The 8674-nt window shown below is 37.0% G+C and overlaps 1 long non-coding RNA gene across 2 annotated transcripts; it reads left to right on the top strand.

The window, feature by feature from the left end:
• Nucleotides 1–441: 441 nt before the first annotated feature.
• On the top strand, nucleotides 442–6788 carry LOC139356988 (uncharacterized). 2 transcript variants are annotated; one of them, XR_011609591.1, is made up of 3 exons: nucleotides 442–565; nucleotides 3862–3895; nucleotides 6367–6788. It is a non-coding gene; the product is annotated as an uncharacterized lncRNA (long non-coding RNA). The 2 variants fall into 2 exon arrangements; XR_011609592.1 differs by lacking the exon at nucleotides 6367–6788 and adding an exon at nucleotides 5552–5675.
• The last annotated feature ends 1886 nt before the right edge of the window (nucleotides 6789–8674 follow it).

Raw genomic sequence — 8674 nt, 5'->3', positions numbered from 1 at the left:
GTGGCTCATGCCTATAATCTCAGCACTTTGGGAGGCCAAGGCAAGTGGATCACTTGAGTTCAGGAGTTCAAGAGCAGCCTGGGAACATGGTGAAACCCCATCTCTATAAAAAGTACAAAAAATTAGCCATGTATGCACACCTGTAGTCCCAGCTACTTGAGAGGCTGAAGTGGGAGAATCACCTGAGCCTGGGAAGTTGAGGCTGCAGTGAGCTGAGATTGTGCCACTGCACTCCAGCTTGGGCAACCAGATGAGACCCTGTCTCCAAAAAAAAAAGAAGAAAGAAAGAAGAAAGTGAAAAAGAGACGAAAGAGAAGAGAAGGAAAGGGGAGGGGAGGGGAGGGGAAGGGAAGGAAGGACCTAAAATTCTAAAACTTAGGTCAAAATGTTTATAACATTAATTCAATGAAATTTTATCTTTTTTTTTTTTTTTTTTTTTTTGAGACGGAGTCTCACTCTGTCACCCAGGCTGGAGTGCAGTGGTGTGATCTTGGCTCACCGCAACCTCTGCTTCCCAGGTTCAAGCAACTTTCTGCCTCAGCCTCCCCAGTAGCTGGGCTCACAGGTACCCACCACCATTCCTTGCTAATTTTTGTATTTTTTAGTAGAGATAGGATTTCACCATCTTGGCCAGGCTGGTCTTGAACTTCTGGCCTCATGATTCACCTGCCTCGGCCTCCCAAGAAATTTTATCATTTTTAATAATGGTAGAGAGGGTGTGTCTTAGTCTGTTCAAGGGGCTATACCAAAATGACATAAACCAGATAGTTTATAACAACAAAAATTTCTCACAGTTCTGGAGGCTAAGAATTCCAAGGTCAAGGTGCCAGCAGATTCAGTGTCTGGTGAGAGCTTGCTTCCTTCATAGAGGCAGTCATCTTACTATAAACTCATGATGGAAGGCTCAAGGCAGCTCTCTGGGACCCCATGAGGCTCCACCCTCATTACCTTACCACCTCCCAAAGGACCTACTCTTCATACTATCACCTTGGGGTGACATGTTTCGACACATGAATTTGTGGAAAAAAACACTTAGATCATAGTTGGATGTGGGCAAGAAAGTGAAAATGCAAACTGGTACTGCTTTTATGGTATATTTGCCTATATAGTAAATATTTGTATATGATACATGTGTTATATGTTTTGAAAGCCTTAAGTACATTCATACTATTTGACTCTGCAGGTATTTGGATAACAGAAAAAGAATTCCTATTTGGATATTAGTATTTTCTAATTTTTTCTATAATATATATTACACTATAGGAAATATTTGTATGATAAATTTGTATTATTTGTATAATAAACATCTATTTTTATAAAAAAACTTTCTTGATTAGAGTATATAAAAGAGTATATAAAAGAAACTTACTCTTCCTGGTGAACTGAAATTTTAAAAATTAGAGAGAAACCTTCCAATCCTAGTAATGCTCTTGCCTTAAAGATTTTGGAGTGGGGGCTTATGAAGGGGGCCTTTGTATTTGCATAATTTTTCTTTTTTCATTCTTCTACTCTCAACCTTTCTGTACCCTTGTATTTCAGATGTGCTTATTGTATGTAGTGCAGAGCTATGTTTTGTTTATCCCAGCCAATCTTTGTTGCTTAACTACAGTAAAAAAAAATATTTAACTACAGCATTTAGCCCAGGCGCACTGGCTCATGTCTATAATCTCAGTGTTTTTGGAGGCTTAGGCAGGAGGATCACTTGAGGCCAGGAGGTGAAGACCAGCCTGGGCAATATAGTGAGATGCCATCTCTACAAAACAATTTTAAAAATTAGCCAGGCATAATCGTACTTGTCTGTAGTCCTAGCTACTCCAGAGACTGAGGCAAGAGGATTGCCCGAGTCCAGCAATTTGAGGCTAAAGTGAGCTGTGATCAGGCCACTGCACTCCGGACTGGGCAAGAGGGCAAGACCCTGTCTCTACAATAAATAAATAAATAAATATAGAATATTTAACCGTATCATTTAATCTATTCACATTTATTATAACCCAGAAATTATATCTATCACTTTATCTTTGATATTTGTCCCACTTGTTCTATGTTTCTTTCTTTCCTTTCTTTATCTACCTTTGGATTAAGTACTGTTGATCATTCTGTTTTTCTCTCTCAACTTACAATACGCTGTTCCTTATTCTTCTGGTGGTAACTGTGATATTCCAAACAACATGCAAATTTATCAACATTTCATGTTAATCAAAATCTTTTTTTTCTAAATTACACAGAACATCTGCTTCCTCCAAATTATATGCTATTGCTTTCCAATATTTTAACTGCATCTTTTTTCACCATTTAACTTTATTATGACTTTAGACAATGTTCCTTTTTCATTTTTAAAATTTTATTTTTTTTTTAAAGATGGGGTCTCATTATGTTACCCAGACTGGAGTGCCATGGCTATTCACAGGTGTGATTATAGTGCACTATAACATTGAACACCTGGGCTCAAGTGATCCTCTTGCCTCAGCCTCCCAAGCAGCTGGGACTACAGGTGTGCACCACTGTGCACAGCTGCTTTCTTTTTGCATCTCAAGTCTTATATAGGATCACTTTGCTTCTAAATGAAGTACATCTGTGAGAATTTCTTTTTGTGACATTCTCTCGTAATAATCTCTATTTTAGTCCAATAGTTTCATTTCACCCTTGTTTTTGAAGACTCTTTTCATCAGGTGTAGAATTTTAGGTTTGTGGTTATTTTATTTTAGCTCATTAAAAATATCATTCCAAAGTCTGTGTTGACAGAAAAACGTAGCTCCTTTACCAGTTTGCTTTTCTTTTTGGTTTTGAAGTTACACCCTGATGTGTCTAGGTGTACAACTTCAGGGAAACTGTAGATATAGAACAAGGAAAGCTAAAAACACAATAGTTCAAAATGACAACCTAGGTTCCCTGTTCCAGGTTGATAGGTGGCTATGGTCCGTGTTATTATCCAGGAACCCAGGTTTCTTCTATCTTGTTTCTCTGCCACCCATGGTCAAAACCAGGTCACAGGCATATTCTTGCTTTGGTTTATAGGAGGAGGAAAGAAAATGGAGATAGCTTATAAATATACAAGGTCCCAGCTGAAAACATTATAATGGTAAAATTATATACAAAGTCACACTTACCCATAAGGAAGACTGAAAAATGTAGAGTATTTGAGAAGCCATGTATCAGTACTTCTATTACTATGCAGAAAAGGAAACTGCAATTTAATGAATACTTAGCTCTCTTACCATTCTAGTTGCAGGTTTTTCTTTACTATTTCATTTAGGGATTAGCTGAGCTACTTGAGTCTGTGCATTGGTTTTTCCTAATTTCTTGGCTATCCTTTTCATCGAAATTTATACTGAGATAATTATAGATTCACATAAAATTGTAAGAAGTAATATATCTCTATGCATGTTCCACTAATGGTGGAACTGTCTTGCAAAATCATGGTACAATATCAAAACCAGCACACTGTATTGACATTGATACAATCTACTAATCTTATTCAGATTTCCCCAGGTTTACTTTACTTATTTGTGTATGTATTTAGTTTCTTTATCATATGTGTAAGTTTGTGTAACCACCACCAGAATCAGGATACAGAATAGTTGCTTTACAAGAAGAAGACATGCTATCCTTTTATAACAACTCCCAATTCCCTCTTGCCTTCTCTTCCCATCCCAAACTCCTGGTGACCACTAATCTGTTCTTCATTTCTAAAATTGTGTCATTTCAAAATATTATATTCAGGAATATCTCATTTTTTGTAGTTTGCTTTATTGTCCTTTGAAGATATTGCATTTTTTTAACAAATTGAAAGTTTGTTGCAACCCTGAATCAAGCAAGTCTATCGGCACTAATTTTATTTATTTTCTTTTTTTATTTCCATAGGTTTTGGGGGAACAGATAGTATTTGGTTACATGGGTAAGTTATTTAGTGATTTGTGAAATTTTGGTGCACCCATCACCTGAGCAGTACACACTGAACCCAATTTGCAGTCTTTTTTCCCTCACCCCCTTCTCATGCTTTCCCCTACAAGTACCCAAAGTCCACTGTATTATTCTTATGTCTTTGCATACTCACAGCTCAGCTCCCACTTATGAGTAAGAACATACAATATTTGATTTTCCATTCCTGAGTTACTTCACTTAGAATAATAGTCTCCAATCCCATCGAGGTTGCTACAAATGCCATTAATTCATTCCTTTTTATGGCTGAGTAGTATTCCATCATATATATATATATATATACACACACACACATCTATACACACACATATATATACACACACATATATACACACACACACACACATACATACATATATACCACAATTTATCACTCACTGATTGATGGGCTTTTGGGCTTATTCCACACTTTTGCAATTGCAAATTGTACTTCTATAAACATGTGTGTTCAAGTATCTTTTTTGTATGACTTCTTTTCCTCTGGGTAGATACCCAGTAGTGGGATTGCTGGATCAAAGTGTAGTTCTACTTTTAGTTCTTTAAGGAATCTCCACACTGTTTTCCATAGTGGTTGTACTAGTTTACATTCCCATCAGCAGTGTAGAAGTGTTCACTTTTCACCACATCCACACCAGCATCTATTATTTTTTTGATTTTCTGATTGTGGCCACCGTTGCAGGAGTAAGGTGGTATCACATTGTGGTTTTGATTTGCATTTCCCTGATCATTCATGATGTTGAGGATTTTTTTGTATGTTTGTTGGCCATTTGTGTACTTTCTTTTGAGAATTTTCTATTCATGTCCTTGGCCCATTTTTTGATGGGATTGTTGGTTTTTTCCTTGCTAATTTGTTTGAGTTCCTTGTAGATTCTGGATATGGGCACCATTTTTCTAATAGCTGTGCTCACTTTGACTGTATGTCACATTTTAGTAATTCTCTAAGTATTTTAATCTTTTTCATTATTATTATATGTGTTATGGAGATATATAATCAATGATCATTGAGATTACTTTTGTAATTGTTTTGGGATGCTACAACTTGGGCCCATATAAGACAGCAAACTTAATTGATAAACACTGTGTGTGTTCTGACTGTTCCACCAACTGGCCATTCCCTGTCTCTCTCCTCCTTGGGCTTCCCTATACCCTAAGATGCAACAATATTAATACTAGGCCAATTTAGAACCCTACAAGTGAAAGGAAGAGTTTTAACTGTTCAAGTGAAAGGAAGAGTTGCATGTCTCTCAATTTAAATCAAAAGCTAGAAATGATTAAGTTTAGTAAAGAAGGCATGTCTAAAGCCAAGAGAGGCCAAAAGCTATGCCTCTTATGGCAAACAGTTAGCCAAGCTGTGAATGCAAAGGAAAAGTTCTTGAAGGAAATTAAAAGTGCTACTTCAGTGAACATAAAAGTAATAAGTGATTCAGCCTTATTGCAATAGGGAGGAAGTTTGAGTGGTCTGGATAGAAGATCAAACCAGCCACAACACTCCCTTATGCCAAAGCCTAATCCAGAGAACTCTCTTAAATTCTGTGAAAGTTGAGAGAGATAAGGAAACTGCAGAAGAAATGTTTGAGACTAACATAAGTCAGATCATGATTCTTTTTTAAAGGAAGCCATATCCATAACATACAAGAACAAGGTGAAGAAGCTGGTGCTGATGTAGAAGCTACAAGTTATCCAGAAGATCTAGCTAAGATCATTGATGAAGGTGGCTACACTAAACAACAGATTCCCAATATCAACAAGTAGTTGATACTTGATACTATCAAGTAGTAGGCCCACTGTTGAGACCTACTACTCAGGAAAAAAAAGACTTCCTTCAAAATATTACTGCTCATTGACAATGCACCTGGTCACCCAAAAAAGAGCTCTCATGGAGATGTACAAGGTACTTAATGTTGTTTTCATGCCCATTAATACAACATCCATTCTGTAGCCCATGGATTAAGAAGGAATTCTGACTTTCAAGTCTTATTATTTAAGAAATATACATTTTACAGCCAGCTATGGTGGCTCATGACTGCAGTCCCAGCACTTTGAAAGGCCAAGGTGGGTGGATGGCTTTAGCCCGGGAGTTTGAGACCAGCCTGGGCAACATGGCAAAACCCTGTCTGTAGAAAAAATACAAAAAGTAACTGGGTATGGTGGCAAGGACCTGTAGTCCCAGCAACTTAGGAGGCTGAGGTGGGAGAATTGCCTGATCCTGGGAGGTCGAGGCTGCAGTGAGCTATGATTGTATCACTACACTCTAGGCTGGGTGACAGAGCAAGACCCTATCTCAAAAAAAAAAAAAAAAAAAAAGCAAAAGCCTTTTAGAAGGCTACAGCTGCCATAGATAATGATTTCTCTGATGGACCTGGGCAAAGTAAACTGAAAATCTCCTATTCTAGATGAGATGCCATTAAGAACATTTGTGATTCACAGGAGGAAATCAAACTCTCAACATTCACAGGAGTTTGAAGAAGTTGATTCCAACCCTCATGGCTGACTTTGAGGTGTTCAAGATTTTAGTGGAGGAAATAACTGCAAATATGGTGGAAACAGCAAGAGAAGTAGCAATAGCAATTAGAAATGAAGCCTGAAGATGTGATTGAATTGCTGCAATCTCATGAGAAAACTTGAACAGATGAGACTTGCTTCTTATGGACAAGCAAAAAATTGGGTGCTTGAAATGGAATCTACTTCTGGTGAAGATGCTATGAACACTGCTAAAATGACAACAAAGGATTTAGAATATTCCATAAACTTGGTTGATAAAGTAGCAACAGGGCTTGAGAAGACTGACTGCAATTTTGAAAGAAGTTTTACTACAGGTAAAATACTATATAATAGCATCCAAAATAATGTAAAATGTGATTTCTTCTATATTGTATTGTATATACATATATGTATTATAATACATATGTATTATAATGGGTCCAAGTTATAAAAAATATCGAATACACAAAGTGAAGCATCTTACATAGTGCTTTGCTAAAATTTTAAAAATAAATGTTATGTAAAGAGTTAACATAGTTTAGTTTTTAATATTACAAATACATCCTCATGGTAAAAGTTCAAACAATATCAAAATACAGTGATTAAAAAGTAATTGTCAGCCTTTATCCCCCAACCCCAACATCTCTCTTCTCTGCCCAGAGGCAATCACTGTTAATAGTGTAAGGTATATATTTATCTTAGATTTGGTCAGATCTAAAAGTTTTTCAATTGATTATTTTTTGTTTAGGACAACTCAGTTATCTGTTAGTAATAGTTCTTGCTTTTTCTTTTCCAATATTTCTTACATTTCTTCCTTTATCACAATATTGAAAATGAAGATAATCATTAATTCTAGCCTTTAGTGTTTCTAACAGTAACATATTCATATATAGCCATGTGTCAGGTAATGACAGGGATACATCCTGCGAAATGTATCATCGGGGATTGCATCTTTGGGCAAACATCATAGAGTGTGCTTACACAAACCTAGATGGTATAAGCTACATGCCTACATTATATGAGATAGCTTATTCCTCCTAGGCTAAAAACGTGTGCAGTGTGTTACTGTACTTAATACTGTAGGCAGTTGTAACACAATGGTAAGTATTTGTATATCTAAAAATATCTCAATATTTTAAAATATGTAAAAATATGTATTATAATCTTATGGAACCTCTATTATATATGCTGCTCATTGTTGACTGAAATATCATTATGTGGCACATGACTGTATTTTAATATGGTTTTCACAGTTTCCATTAGATTGATAAAATTCTCTGTAACAAGAATAATAGCCATTCATTTGTAAGAAAATACATTGCATTTCAAGGTGGTTTTACATATACACTCGGTGAGTCTGATACAATTTTTTTTCTTTGAGATGGAGTCTCACTTTGTCACCCAGGTTGGAGCGCAGTGGCACAATCTCAGCTCACTGCAACCTCCACCTCCCAGATTCAAGTGATTCTCCTGCCTCAGCCTCCCGAGTAGCTGGGACTACAGGCGTGCTCCACCATGCCTGGCTAATTTTTGTATTTTGAGTAGACACAGGGTTTCACTATGTTGGCCAGGCTGGTCTTGAACTCCTTACCTCGTGATCCACCTGCCTCAGCCTCCCAAAGTGCTGGGATTACAGGTGTGGGCCACCATGCCCGGCCAAGTCTGATACTTTAAGGTCACAAAGCACCTTAAAATGTCAAGAACCTGGGACTTATGAGGTAAATTAAACCATAATTTTGACCTATAAAATATATGTTTTAAAGAGCTTTATATAAGATTTATATATCATTTTTCCTAGAAACAGGAATGGTGTATTTTTTATATTAAAAAAATAAAAACTATTATCTGTATGGTAAAGGCAGTCTTATTTGAAGTATATTTCTGAGACCAATAAACTAGTATAAGTGCACTCCTATGCTGTGAAGCCAGTGTATTTGGCAGTGTCTGGCATAACTGATTTAGTCTTTTGGGTAGAGACCGTATCTGAGCTCCCTCCACCTTCTCCTGGCCCCCTACACCCACTTCCCTGGGAATAAACATTAACCTGATTCTATATGGGGGTATGTATGTATGTAAAGAACACGGGCATGGGTTCCTCCCTTTTCTTCTATAAGACTGGAACTGGTAATGAAGACCTGATTAAAAGGAGTAGAAGGGATGGAGCTCCAGGGCAGAGCAAGATGGCCGAATAGGAACAGCTCCAGTCTCCAACTCCCAGCGCGAGCAACACAGAAGACCAGTGATTTCTGCATTT

Source organism: Macaca nemestrina, chromosome 11 (genome assembly GCF_043159975.1).
Source record: "Macaca nemestrina isolate mMacNem1 chromosome 11, mMacNem.hap1, whole genome shotgun sequence".
NCBI lineage: Eukaryota > Metazoa > Chordata > Mammalia > Primates > Cercopithecidae > Macaca > Macaca nemestrina.
Note: the sequence above shows the minus strand (reverse complement) of the source record. Positions and strands in the feature narration are given on the sequence as shown.